This window comes from Pteropus medius, unplaced genomic scaffold, assembly GCF_902729225.1.
Source record: "Pteropus medius unplaced genomic scaffold, Ma_sr-lr_union100, whole genome shotgun sequence".
In the NCBI taxonomy this organism is placed as follows: domain Eukaryota; kingdom Metazoa; phylum Chordata; class Mammalia; order Chiroptera; family Pteropodidae; genus Pteropus; species Pteropus medius.
Genome location: NW_024342644.1, coordinates 23,009 through 37,637, shown reverse-complemented (window position 1 = coordinate 37,637; position 14,629 = coordinate 23,009). Strand labels below are relative to the sequence as shown.

The 14,629-nt window shown below is 36.6% G+C and overlaps 1 pseudogene; it reads left to right on the top strand.

The window, feature by feature from the left end:
• The first annotated feature begins 13,008 nt into the window (after positions 1-13,008).
• Positions 13,009-13,308, top strand: LOC120605557 (60S ribosomal protein L36-like; annotated as a pseudogene).
• Positions 13,309-14,629: the final 1,321 nt, after the last annotated feature.

The following is a 14,629-nucleotide window of genomic DNA, read 5'->3' as shown; positions in this document are numbered from 1 at the left end:
TTAAATTACTGGCAAAGACAATCTAGTCAGTTTCTGAGCATAATTTGCCCTGTACAAAACACTCTTTCTGACACCAACTCTCAAACCTCTTTTACTGAGTGTTAAACAATTTGTGGACAAAAAAGGGTGCTTTAACAAATCATAAATTCCTAACAGGGCAGATGTATAATCATGCCCCAGACCTACAGCTTTTTTAGTGAAAGGTTTTTAGGCCAGCCCTGTCCATGGTTCTTGTGCATCTAGGTTAACACACTTTTGAAATACCAGAAGTCATATCCTTTGGAGGTGTAACCACCCTCAAGAGAGCTTGTTAACAGTCCTGTAATCCAATCCTTGCCTTGCTTTCTCCCACCTTCATGTAATCTTCTTTAAGTTTCTTCCTTAATTTCAAATGCATAAAAGAAATTGTAAACTGTTATTCTCAATGCATTTGAGATCTTGCTTCCCAGCAATTTATTGTCAGTTTTGGCTCAAATAAATTCTTATAAAAATTCTCTAGAGGTTTGGACATTTCTTACGTCAACATTAATTTGGTGTAGTATGGCAGAATTCTGAAGAAGCCCAACCAGAACCACTGCAGACCCGGACCAGGTGGCAGATACCAACGGCAGCCCATTTTGCTCCACCCGTTCCCTTCTTTGCATTGGGTAAACGTGGGTGAGTTTTCTCTTGGAATCCTGGGCCTTCTTTCTTTAAGTAGCAGGTCTACGACTTTATTTGAGCTGTTCTTAGAAAATCCCTGAGGTGGATGAGGGTTGAGGGAACCCAGGGAAAGGGGTGAGGGTGGGGGAGTGGGCTGCTGCTTTTAATTTCAGCTTTTCATTGGACTGCTTACTGAGACCCTGAGTAAATTCTTTGCTAGCTAAATAAGAGACTGAACTCTTTTTAGCTCAGAAAGAGAAAGGACACTTGCTTCCCCAACCCAAATAGCTGGGAAGCCAGCAGGAGATCAGAGGCTTTGTGGAGGGTAGGGCAACCTAAAATGGGTTCACCATGTGAGAAGGGCCCATGCCTTAGAAAGAGTTATGGTTTCAGCAGCGTCTGCTAAGCTCTCGCTTGCCCTTGCTCGGGTACTCTTGGGTGACTAATGACTTCTGTGGGGTTGCCTGAGGAAATTTTCCTCTAGGGGGTGAAACAGTTCTACACGGATACAGCATTTGACTTATCTGGAGATGTGCACGTAAAGGCTGGTTTTCCCTAGGAGTTTGCTCAGTCTCTACAGATCTCAAAATCAACCTGAGAAGTCAGGCCTTTAAGGCCGACAAGCACCATGACAGTCATCCTTAATACTAAGGTGGCTCTGATGAGGATAATTTGATACTTCTATACTACTCTTTTGTGTGCAGATTTAGAAAAAGTCAGCTATAATATTAGGCAGAATGAATGGGAAACATTTAATTGGTCTCCTGAAGCTTCAAAAAGAGGATTTAGATAAATGGATCAACCTATGATGTTGTTCAGGTGTCAACCCAATTCTTTGAGGTATTAAAAATGGCTGTCCTTATTTTCAAAGGGGGAAGGTCATTTAGAACTCGCCTTGTCAAGGGCAGATATATATGTGTATTGTAAATGCTTCAAAAACAAAATTTGGATCCAACTATTTTTTTATAAACTAGTGAGTTTTTCTCATAGCTAAAAGATTTCGGTGTCTGTCTATATGTGTCTACATACGTATGTTGTAAATGTGAGATAATTTTCTACCTCTGGGTGGTTTTCTGAAAATTACTTTAAAGACAAGCACTTATAAGGATTGGGTATTCTAAAATTCTCAGAAATATAGAAACTAACTAAAATGCTTTTCAAGTTCACATGACTTAAGATTAATCCTTAGTAAATAAAAGCTGGTTTAAGTTTGTTGGTTTAAGTAGAAAAGACATGTCTTTTGAGTTACTGATATTAAATGTAACATCATATTTTCCCTGGGCTTACAAAAATAAGTCCATGTTAATAACTGACTTTGATGTCTATGAAATATGTTTTTAGAGGTTATAAAATGTCTTCATGAATTTGCCAAGCTAAAGAATGCTAACTGCTTATTTCTTACTTTTCATTAGAAATTGAGGTTTTAAGGATTAAAATCTCAATATATGTAGGAATTACTTTGTGGTGTTCCAGAAGAGTCCCAGGAACACCTCAAAAGGTTTTTTTTTTTTTCTGTTAACATGCATGGGAAGCACTGTAAAATTAGAGACAAAAAAAAGTATATTGCATGGGTAAACAATGGTTATAAATTCAACGAATTGTCAGGACTTTGGGAAACCCAAGATGACCACTTGGCACTTTTCGGCTCCCTGGCAAATCCTATTTTTCATCACAGTGCATTTAAGTCAGACTTAAATTAGATGAAGGGACTTATGATCTGACATTGAAAGGCAATATCTTACATTATTGCCAAGGTTTGATAAAGTCATTTCGAGAAAATGCCAAATTGGTAGCTGCTTCCTTTCACAGAGAGTTCCCAGGAGACAAAGACTTTTGATTTTGTTTTTGTTTTTTTGTAAAGGATATCAAATAAAAGATACTCTCCAACCTCACTGGAAGGGACCTTATGAGGCATCTAACTGCAAAGGGACATCTACTCTTGTCTCTGACACTTGCCTCCATCTACAATGGGCACCAAAGATTCCTGGAGGATGATAAGCCACTGACATTAGAGGTAGATAGCTATCCCAAGACACTGACAAGGCCTGTATGCCTAAGGATTAATATTGAACTCAGAATGCATTTTGTTTGATTCTTTTTACCTGACTGCTAATGATATCAGCTATAATAATAGTTATAATTGTTCTTTGGGTTTATCTATCTAGTCCAACTGTTTATGATTACTGAACAAGTATAAGATAACTATTAATTCTTTTCATGGCTTATGAAAATGTTATATTAGATACCAAGTTCAGAAAAATGAGACAGAAGGCAAAACTCAATCTTGATAGTTCACAGGATAGAAATGATCCAGAGGTTTTTGTTTGTTTTTCAATGAAAGCCATAAGACCTGACTGCCTATCACTTACCTGATCTTCCTCTTTGGGAAAAGTCTGGCTTCAACTCACATCACATGATTACATTATTGTCCCATCTCCAATGGTCACCAAGATGACGTGTACTGAGACTTCCTAGGAATGAGCCTTCCTACCACTGGGAGACCACACTATCCGACCAAAAGGATGGTCATGAATTCATCCTTCAAATTGATTTATGACCAAAAAGGGGAAACTGTGGACAAAAAGTTCAATGGAAAGTAACCCCACAGGGTGATCTGATCATAAATTCTTAACTGGGCAGGTCATGGGGAGTAGTCGCACCCCAGGATATAACTCCTTATCTTTGCCTTAAGCAAGTCCTGTCCATTGTGTTCTGTGCATCTAGGTTAACACACTTTTGAAATACCCTCTTTTAGACCCCTCCTTCTAAAGCATGAGCTTAACTCTCCTGTAATCCAATCTCTGCTTTGTTCCCTCCCACCTTCACGTAATCGTCTTTACATTTCCTCCTTGATCTCAAATGCATAAAAGAGACTGTACAACTGTTATTCTCCAGAGTACTTGAGATCTTGCTGCCTGGCATATGTTGTCAGTTTTGCTCAAATAAACTCATAAAAATTCTCTAACAGTTACGATGTTTCTTACATTGACATAACTTGACAGAATTAGTTAAGTAAATGGTAATTTTCTGGAACATACTTTAAAAGTATTCCATAGATTCCATAGCAGTTTCAACTCCAGTTCTTACACTTCGCCATTATTTGGTCTTCTTGTGGCTGCTAAAAGCTGAGTTTTTACTGTATACCCAAATTCCATAATTTGGTAGACAGCACTTTTATAGAAGTAGCCATCTGGTAATAGTAGGACTCACAAAGATACAATCTAGATTTATTATGAGATTATTAAAAATCCTCAACCAAAGCATATGCATCCAACATTCTCAACCATGGCAAAGTGGTTTACAACACTGGCAAGTCTCAGAAATCTTTAAGAACCAGGTCCAAAAGAAACAGTCACCTACAGGAGATACTTGGGAATTAGTGTTTGCACATCAGTCTTGTGAAAAAAAATTGTACAATTCCTCAGTATTTCTTATTTAAACCTACTTTGTTCCAAAATCATTTAAGACAGGATTTATTCAATAAATGAGTTGAGACTCCTATACTTTTCTCAATATATTACTGTTAAATATCAGTTCGTCACTTAAAATCAGATGGGACTTCATTAAATCATGATGAAAATGAATAGTCAGGAAAAGAACTAAGTTATGGACAGGAACTCTGGTAAAGTGCATGAATAAAATTATCTTTTGATGGATGTATCTTATTCATATTCATTTCTTCAACTTGCGAATTCAATGACATCATTGTGTGTAACTTTAACCAGCTCTTTTGCTGAACAGTGGACCTACTGATAAGACACTCGAATAAATATGAGATGCTAATGTAAAAAGATGCAATTTCCTTCAGTTTACTTTATTTTTTTGGTGAAATGGAAAAAATAAAAAACATCATTAAAATTAAAAAAAAAATCAGTTATAACTTGCTTAGAGATACTGAGTAAATGGACTATTCTCATGCACTGATCAAATGACCACTGTGGCGGTTTTAAAAATATGTGGTGGTTCACAAATTGCAATTTTTCCTTCTTTGAATACTGGTTCAGGTCATGAAACTCCCCAAATCATAATCTTGTCTTTGTTAAGCAGCTTTGTTCCAGACTGACAAAGCATAAAATAGGTCGACTGTTCATGTTGTGAAAGGGTGCACTATACAGAAGAAGAAAAAAACTTAAACTTAGCACAAGTTTCCTTTAAATCTGTCAGCTCCATCAGTACATTTAAAATGTAATTCCATTCTCCAAAGAATGATGTGCAATTATTTTTGTGCTTCTGTCTAAAATAACCAGGTATAACATCAAGGCTCCTGTTAATGTGTGTTAATCAACTTCTATAAGATAGTGCAGCAGTGGCAAAATTTTTCACTGACTGCAGAGGATGGCAGAAAAGTCTCCTGCTCCTCCTTCAATGGAAAGAACCAGGATCACTCCAAGTATTTCTCTCATATGCTACCTAAGGAACCTGGTTTCTATATATAAACCCATATTTGTATCTTGCTTTGTAACATCAGATGTTCCAAAAGTATGGATTAGCAACAGATTAACTTTATTATGTTCTCCTTGAACTAATTAATGAAATGTGCTCCCATTTCTGAATATAGGTTGGCCAATGGCTCAGAAACAATTAGTCTAGGATTTTAATGATTTTTGTGGAAAAAACAGTCCTTAATTCATACAGGGACAATTACAAGCTGGTGATAATTCACCTACTTTATATTACAGTAAGAGTTAATTCCTAAATCACAAACAATTCCTTTAGCTTTTACTATAAGCAAAAACAATCCATTAGAAAAGATGTCGCAAACAAGCAACAATAAGAGCCTTTTGATTATTTCATCATTTTATAAAACTTGACTCTGAATACTAGAAGTTGTTTTACTAGAAAGTTTAAAGCTTTTACTAAGAAAAATGGACTTCTCTCCACAAAATTTTTAGTGTTTTAGAACTTTCTGTAGGAAAAAATCTTGACTAAAATTATATATCTTATACCACAGGGATCCAATCCTGTTTGTGGAAGATACTGTGGTGTCGTTTTTTCCAAGGACTTAACATATGAAATAAAGAATGGTAGGAGAGTGGCAAAAGGGCAGGGGGGAGGGGCACATGGTAGTTTTGCTTTAAACATAAGACAATTGCTCACATTTACAGTGCACAGTTTGAGTTTTTTTCAATTACAGTTGGTATACAATATATTAGTTTCAGTTGTACAGCACAGTGATTAGAGATCTATATAATTCACAAAGTGATCACTCCAATAAATCTAGTCCTCCTCCGCATTTTACATACATTATTGACTATATTTCTTATGCTATACTTTATAGCTCCAATTTTTGTACTACTCATTTGTATTTCTAAATCCTTTGCCCTTTCTCACCAACCCCCTCAAAACCTCTCCCTCTAGCAGCCCTCAAAATAGTCTCTGTAAGTTCATTTCCGTTTCTGCTGTTGTTTATTTTGTTCTTTGGATTCCACGTGTGCATGAAATCATATGGCATTTATCTTTCTCTGACTTACTCCATTCAGCACAATACCCTCTAAGTCCACCATAAAATATCTTTTTCCATCCCCTTACTTTTAGTCTGTGTGTGTCTTTTAATCTGAAGTGAGTCTCTTCTAGGCAGTATATGTAAGGGACTTGTTTTCTTATACATTCAGCCACCTTATCTATCAATTGGGGCACTTAATTCTTTTTCATTTGAAGTACTTGTTGATAGATATGTAGTTACAGCCATTCTTTATTCATATTTTTGATACATATTTTTTTCTTCTTAAAGAAATCCCTCCAACATTTCCTGCAATACTGGCTTGGTGGTGATGAACTTCTTTAGCTTCTTCTTGCCTAGGAAGCTCTTTATCTGATCTTTGACTCTGATAGCTTTGCTGGATAAAGTAATCTTGGTTGTAGATCCTGGATTTTCATCACTTTGAATATTTTGTGTCAAGCCCTTCTGTCCTGAAAGTTTCTGTTGAGAAATCAGCTGACAGTCTTACGGGAGCTCCCTTACAGGTAACTTAACTGTTCTTCTCTTGCTGCTTTTAAGATTCTCTCTGTATTTAACCTTTGGCATTTTAATTATAACGTGTCTTGGTGCGGGCCTCTTTGAGTTCATCATTTTTGGGACTCTCTGTGCTTCCTAGAGTTGCATACCTATTTCCTTCACCAGATTAGGGAAGCTTTCCATCATTATTTCTTCAAATAGGTTTTCAACTTCTTGCTCTCTCTCTTCTCCTTCTGATATCCCTATGATGTGAATGTTATGTTTGATGTTGTCCCAATTTAAGGCTCTTTAAATTATCGTCATCTATTTGGATTCTTTCTTTCTTGTTGCTGTTCTGATTGGGTGTCCTCTACTGCCCCATCCTCTATATCAGTGATTCAAACCTCCACTTCATCCACTCTGTTGATTCCCTCTAAAGTACTCTTCATCTCAGATATTGTTTTCATTTCTGACTGGTTCCCTTATTATAATTCCCATCTCCGTTTATATGTTTTTTTTTATCTCTTTAAGTTCTCACTGAGTTCATCTACTCTTCCCCTAAATTCACTGAGCATCCTTATAAACCAGTGTTTTGAACTCTGTACCTGGTAGATTGCCTGACTCCATTTTTCCTGGAGCTCTGTTCTGTTCTTTCATATAGGACATGCTTCTTTGCCTCCCCATTTTGGCTGCCTTTCTGTGTCTGTTTCTATGTACTAAGCAAAGCTCCTAAGTCTGCCAGTCTTATTAGCATGGCTTTGAGTAGTAGGTGTCCAGTGGCACAGTATGGAGAGGGGTCAAGCTGCAGACCAAGTTTAGCCCCAGCCTGTGCCCCTCTGGGGACACCTGGTAAGATTCAGCAAGTAATTCACAAAAGGCTGAGACTAGTGCTATACTTACAATGGCTCAAGAGGCCATGCCAGAAACCGATGCCGGCTGCCGCTAGTGTGGGGCTTGGAGCTGCTCAGCAAGGAGCACCTGACTTGCCGAGGACACCACTGGATGTGGCTTGGGAAGGGCCACAAGTTGGGGGAGGCAGAGTTTCCGAGAATCCTCTGAGCAGAGCGACCTGTTATCCAGTTTGATGATGTCTCGCTGTGGCAGTGCCTGTGTCTACATATCGGGAGGGGAGAGGGCTAAACAGAAGAACAATGGTACCGCCAGCACTCCTGTCTGGGAGAGAGCCTTGCCTCCAGCCCTTGCCCCAAAGTCCGACAACTCAGCATCTCCCATATGTCCCTGGCACTCCCCAAGCAGCTGACCTGGTGCTGGAGCTCAGAGCGAGCAAGTTTGTCACCCCAAAAGTTCTGCTGCGGTCCCTTTAAGAGGAACGTCTGCATGTGCTGGCTGCAGCTGCCATAGCCTCCATCTCACTCTCCGCCCCTCCGATGCAGGGTGATTTCTTATTTCATTACAATAATTTTACTACTCTTTAATCTAGCCTATATTTAAAGTTACAACAGTAACACAATAACTAGGTCCATTTTAAAGGAATCCAATAGTATGATGCACACTATATGCTAAGTTCAATGAAGTCACCCAAATTTAAGGGAATATGGGAAAAAGGAACATAGTCCTTTTAAGACACGAATACTAATTATTCTATACTCTGGCAAATGGGTGTGGTGGCAAGGTGGCCAAAGTAACTCTTATCCCCACACCTCCATTTGCACCTGCATTATTTGCAAATGTCTTATTGTTTGTCATTGTCAGAGTCTCTGAACCACTTAGGAATGATATATGTATGATTGGAGTCACCTGCTCTACCCCTGTCTCAGGCATACTTAACAGCAACTTATGTCTAGTATTTTTCAAAAGTAATATGTCACACTTTCAAATCCTATATCTATCTAATCTCAATGGGATCTGTTGGCCTTTTAAACCACATTTTTCACTTTTTTCACCCAGTCCCCAAGGTGAAAGGATGAAGACGTACAAATTAGTACTTACAAAACAGTCATGGGGAATTTTAAATAAATAAATAAATAGATAGATAGATAGACAGACAGATAAATGAATGAATGAATGAAGATAAGTCTCCCCCAACCATATTTTTCAATAAGGCCCAGAAAAGTTACTAAATTTTTGCCTGCCTATTTGAAGTCTCATCTGTTTTTTAATGAGCAGATGGCAAACTACTAAGTTTATATCTCAATATTATAAATTCTATTAACAGATTCCCTGGCTGCAGCTATAGTATGCTGAAATCCAAAAGGGATTTCGATGATGGTCTCATAGCAGAACAAATCAAATGGGAGTTTTGTGGAACCATTAAAAATAAAATGGTTGCCTCTCTGGAAGGCCCCGAAGCTGAAGACATTTAAGTAGCCCTGGAAAGAGATCACTCTTGTTTTTATCAGAGATAGGTCTTTGGAACAAAACTAACCAAAAAGAGTTTTGTGGCTGTAGTTGATGCTACAATTACGACAAGGATGTAAGAGTCAAGGGAGAAAACAAAACAAAAAAAGTGAATTAAACAAAAAGTCTAGGAAGAGAACATGCTCATGTTTTCATAATGAAGAAGCTAGATTGCTGATATAAAAATGCGGTAAATGCTTATAGCCTGGTAAATATTAATCTGCTCAATTTTGTAATTCAAAGCATTCTGAATTTTTTAATATTTAGAATAACTCCAGCTTGACTTTATAATGACTATCTCAACTGACAATGGTCCTAGACATAATTCATTGTGCAAAATGTAAACATCAGTGTTGATTTTAATGCAAAATAAACTGAAATACTATGTATGAGCATGTAACAAGATATACAGAGCTGTCAAATCACTTAAAGGCAAAAATTCCACTCTTCATAACACAACTACATTTAGTAATAAATTTCTTCTTTTGCTTTGTCAACTACAAAATTCAATATGACTGGGGACAAAAGTACCAGCTATTAAGCATCCATTTACCATCACACCAATCTGATTCTCCTTCTAACATGTCTCTGACACACTGCTCTAAAACATTTGTTCTGCGGTTCAAGTAAAGACGTTTAATTTGCAACAGCTAACCTCAAGATGCAAGAATCACAGCAACAGCCTACTGTAAATTACTGAAATATCTGATCTTCCTATAATACTTAAATACCTTAATTCTTAGCTTGTGTAGCCCAGAGCAACATAATAAACCACATTCTTAAAGAAGAGTGGCAAGCAAAGCCACTTGTTAAGTGTTAAGAAAAATGGTCATTTCCTTAGCTACAGCAGTACGTACATGTAATAGAAAGTAACTGGGTAAGGGAGATTTGTTTTTAGTCTAAGGAAAATATATTTAGATGAAATCCTTTTATATCTCACCTGAAATTGGACTGAAACTGGAGAACATCATGTTATAATTCATATTATAATTGCTTTGCACATACATATAAGGTAGCTTAGAAAAATAATTCACTGTAAAAAAAAAAATTGAACCCCAAATAAATAAGTTACTGGATTCATCTACCTTCAAAATGAGGTTGATGTAAGAGTTTTAACCATACCTTTCCACTAGGCATGTCAAAACTCGTGAGTATGGTGTGGATGATCTGTCGTTCAGGTTCCAAGCAGCCATCAGTAAGTGTTTTGAATCAACTTCTTCATACCAAGCCTGAATTTTCATATTGGTAAGCGCTCAACTTCCTACAGCCACACATATATACAGCCAACTGAAAAGCCCCAAAAGCAATAAAAATATTTTGTTACATCCTTTTGTTATCTGAAGAAAAGCAAGTTTTTGCCAGGTGTGTGTTTAAAAGGAAATGAACATTACCCATTGACTTTAATGACTCTTAGGTTCTCTCTCCTAAAATGTGACTCTCAGCCTATTTAATTTACATAGTTCTATATATTATCTTTTATGTGCACAGTGCTTAATCAATAGTATCCTAAATCTGGTGTACATGTGAATTAACAGGGAAGCCAAAAAAAAGAAATAGATGTGGTAATTCATTTCTGGTAATTGTGGGTTAGACTATTTGTAACAACCCTCAAACTGTGAACATCTAAAAATGTTGGAAAATTAAAAAAAAATCTTGAAAACAACAAAGAGCTAACTATAGTAATTTACCAAGCCAAAGCTGAAGGAAAAGGGGGTGACCAGAAACAAAGGAGAGCTCAAAAGCTCACTTTTCCCTCGAAGGCATTTGCTAAATCCATCAAAACAAATCCTCTTTTTTGAAGGACCCTGTGGGCAGAAACCAAGCCCGAGACCTGCCCGAAGTAGAAAATCTAATACAAAATGCTCCCTGGTTTAAGCTGGAATCTCAAAAGGCTACACCCTTAAGGCAAGGGTGAACTGCAAGTAAACTAGCTGGTCTCCAGGTCTGCACTTTCTGGGCGTTTCAGAAAACCTCAAGATTGTATAACTGATTTAAGGGGTTACTGGACTGGGAGTGGCCTGAACTGCTTGGCAGAAGCAAATAAAATTACTTTCTGAAAAACAGCACTTTTCATCTCAGGCTCCAAATCATTCCTACAAATAATTTCCTAAAATACAATTAGCAGAATACAGTAAAAATAACTGAACATATTATGGAACAAGACACCATGAGTGAAAATCATCAGAAAGACAAAACAACGTATCTTAAAAGACTTCAGTGACTGGAATTATTAGACAGAGATGATAGATCATATTTGCTACACATAACCCTCAAAATATTAGGAAAAATGATATAGTAATATAGTAAACCAAATATTTATTCTACATTTTTCTAAGTTTAAAGTATATGTATCCAGCTGCTTAAACTGTCAATCACAATCCTGGAACATTTCCACCTTGTAAATACTGACTCCAGATTTCAAACACATCTCTAACATGTTCTACTTTATCATTACTTCTGGTTCTTCTTGCATTTGAATCATCAAAATGCAATAGTTTAAAAGTTTTTGATGGCTCATAATTTTGTTGAAAACAGGACTGCCTCTTCTTTTTTCCATAATTGCAAAACATTTGAGATTAAGAAAAACCAATTAGGATGATAAATTGAAAGAATATTTTCATTTCTACATCACCCATTTCCTTCTATTTGCCTTTGTATAACACTTGACTTCAGTATTTGTCCACTTGTTTAGTAAATTTTGGTGCAAAAACATCATAAAAATGTACAAACTCTGTCACATGTCGTCCTAGCAACAGGAGACATTCTAGGTACTTGCTGCAAAATATTGGATGATGAAGGCTTTCTTGCTGAATAACTAATTAGGTGAGAATAATATATTTCATTTTTATCCTTAGAAATAATTTGTTCACCTATTGAATTTTGGGTTTCAAAAAATTTATCAAGGATACTATCATCTGAAGACTCAGTCTAAAATGTTGCTTCTATACTATTAGCATACAGACCAGTGCTGCCCAACAGAAAAAGAATTTGAGCAACATATGTAAGCTTATATTTCTTAGTAGCTACATTAAAAAAGTAAAAAGAAACAGGTGAAATTAATTTTAATATATTTTATTTAACACAAAATATCCACAATGTTATTTCAACATAAAAAATTGGGATATTTTAAATTATCTTTCTCTTTTCAAGTCTTTAAAACTTGTACATTTTAGACTTCCAGCACTTCTCAAGTACACCTTTTAAGTGCTTAACAGCCACAGATGGCTGACAGCCACCATACTGGAAAGCGTAAATCTACAGTGCTGCTTTGTCTCATTACATTTATTTTCTTAATCCTTATGATGGTGAAATATTTTCTCCTGTCAATATTCTTTTCTTTGCCATTATGGGCAAGAAATGAAAAATTCTGAATTTTCAACTATGTTCAATGAAAGTTCAAAGTGAACTATAAAGATGGTATCTTAGAATATAAAAGGGTCTAATGCATCCATATGGTAACTGCAAGACAGTAAATTTTCTCTTTGCTTTTAGAAAGATACCTAAAAATGAATGAAAGTCATGAGATATCAATCTTCACAAATATTACTGTTCAAGAAAGAAACTCAAAAACTAAAATTGGATCCAATGGAACCTTACAGTACAAAAGTTAAAGAAATGAGACAAACTTGAAAAAAATCTTCAGGGAACAGAAAAATATAAAAAGTGATCCAGCAGATTAGAACTAGAAGAACCTAACAATCATGAACAAGAAAATTGGAAGACTCATACTATCTGATTTCAAGACTTACTATAAAGCAACAGGAATTAAGAGTGTGATATTGACAAACACACAGATATATAGATAAAAGGAATGAATCTATGCACGTGTTAAAATTCATAGACTGCACATCAAGCCAAAAAAAAGTAAATTTTACTGCATGTAAATTGTACCTTGATAAAAAAAAAAAAAGAAAAAAATCGTGAACTACAGCTAATTTGGTTAAAAGAGAAAATAAAAGAGTTAAGCAGCTGGGTGTAACTGAAAATTAATAAACTGGAAGGTAAAGGAAATTATGCAGAATTAGTATTTAGAAGAGAAGTTAATAGATACAGAGTCTTCCAATGCATTAGCCATGGCTCTGCACTACCCCATGGCCATGGTCCTCAACAAGGGCCATAAGGTGACCAAGAACATAAGCTGAGCCACCATGGTGAACGCCTCACCTAACACACAAGTTGGTGTGAACATGACCTGAGAAGTATTCGGCTTTGCCTCAGAAAAGCAGAGCGCTTTGTGGTTGCTCAAGGTATCGAAGAACAAGCAAGTCAAGCTCATCAAGAAATGAACGGGGACACATATCCATGCTAAGAGGAAGCAAGAGGAGCTGAGCAATGTTCTGGCTGCCGAGAGGAAAGCAGCTGCCAAGGACTGAGTCCCCTCTCTCACCACTCTGTGCATAACAAAATCTTTACAGAAGAAAAACACAGACATGGAAAAACAGCAAGAAATCTAACTTAACTGAAGTTCTGGAAGAAGAGAAAGAGTGGGGCAGAGGCAGATAATGGCTGAGAATTTTTTAGAAAAGATGAAAGATATCAAATCAAAAGAAATTCAATATAGCCCAATCCAGACAAAAGAAAGTTCACACCTACATAAATTATAGTGAACAAGAGAACACAAAGACAGAAAATCTGAAAAGAAGCCATGGAATTAAACTGCTCAATAATAACAATGAAAGCCTAAAGACAGTGGAAAAAAGAAAATGTACTGAAAAAAATAATATTCCATCTTAAAATTCTATACTGTGATAGATTTTTGAGGCTACAAATCCCTCCCATTTCATAATGCACACCCCTTTGAATGCGACACTGTCACTCCTTCAATCAATGGATGATGTCTAATTCCTCCACCCTTTGGAATCTGGGCCTGGTCACCTGACTTGCTGTGGTCAATAAGACATTAGCAAATATAGGAGCAGAGGCTTGAAAAGTGTGCATTAGAGCTTGCCATTTCTATATTGCTTTTTGAACCTAACCACCATGTGAAGAAGTTTAAACTAGTCAGTTGAATGATAAGAAAGATGATGCCTAGTTGACTCTCTCACTCTAGCAAACCGCCAGAAATATAAGTGAGGCCATCTGGGATTGTCCAGACCCCAGATGACCTGACAAGTGGCTACGGATACATGAATGAGCCCAGCTGACACCATGTAAACCGGAGACAAGCTATCCTGTTGAGCTTTGTCCAAACTGCTGACCCAGAGACTCATGGGCAAATAATTGTTGTTTCTGTGTCATTAAGTTTGGGATGCTCTGTTACCCAGAAATAGATAACTGATATCCAGACCCAACAAAATTAGCTTTTAAGAATAGGGTAGAATAAAGACACTTCCAGACAAAGAAAATCTGACAGGTAGACACCAGTAGGCTCTCACTAAAAAAAAAATTCTAAAGACTATATTGTAAGCAGAAAGAAAGGGATCTCACATGGAAGATCTGAGATGCAAGAAGGTATGAGAAGGGGGGAAAAAAGCTAAATATGTGGGTAAATCTATAAAAACATTACTTTTGTGATACAATAATAATAGTATCCTAAAGAATTTTAAAAATTCAATGCCAGCGACCACTCTCAGACATTCTGATTTAATTTACCTGAGATATCTGGGTATTGATATTTTAAAAAGTCACCCTACCTAGGTGAAACTAGGTTTAGAACCACTGAGTTAAAAAAACAACAACGACAAAAAACAACTA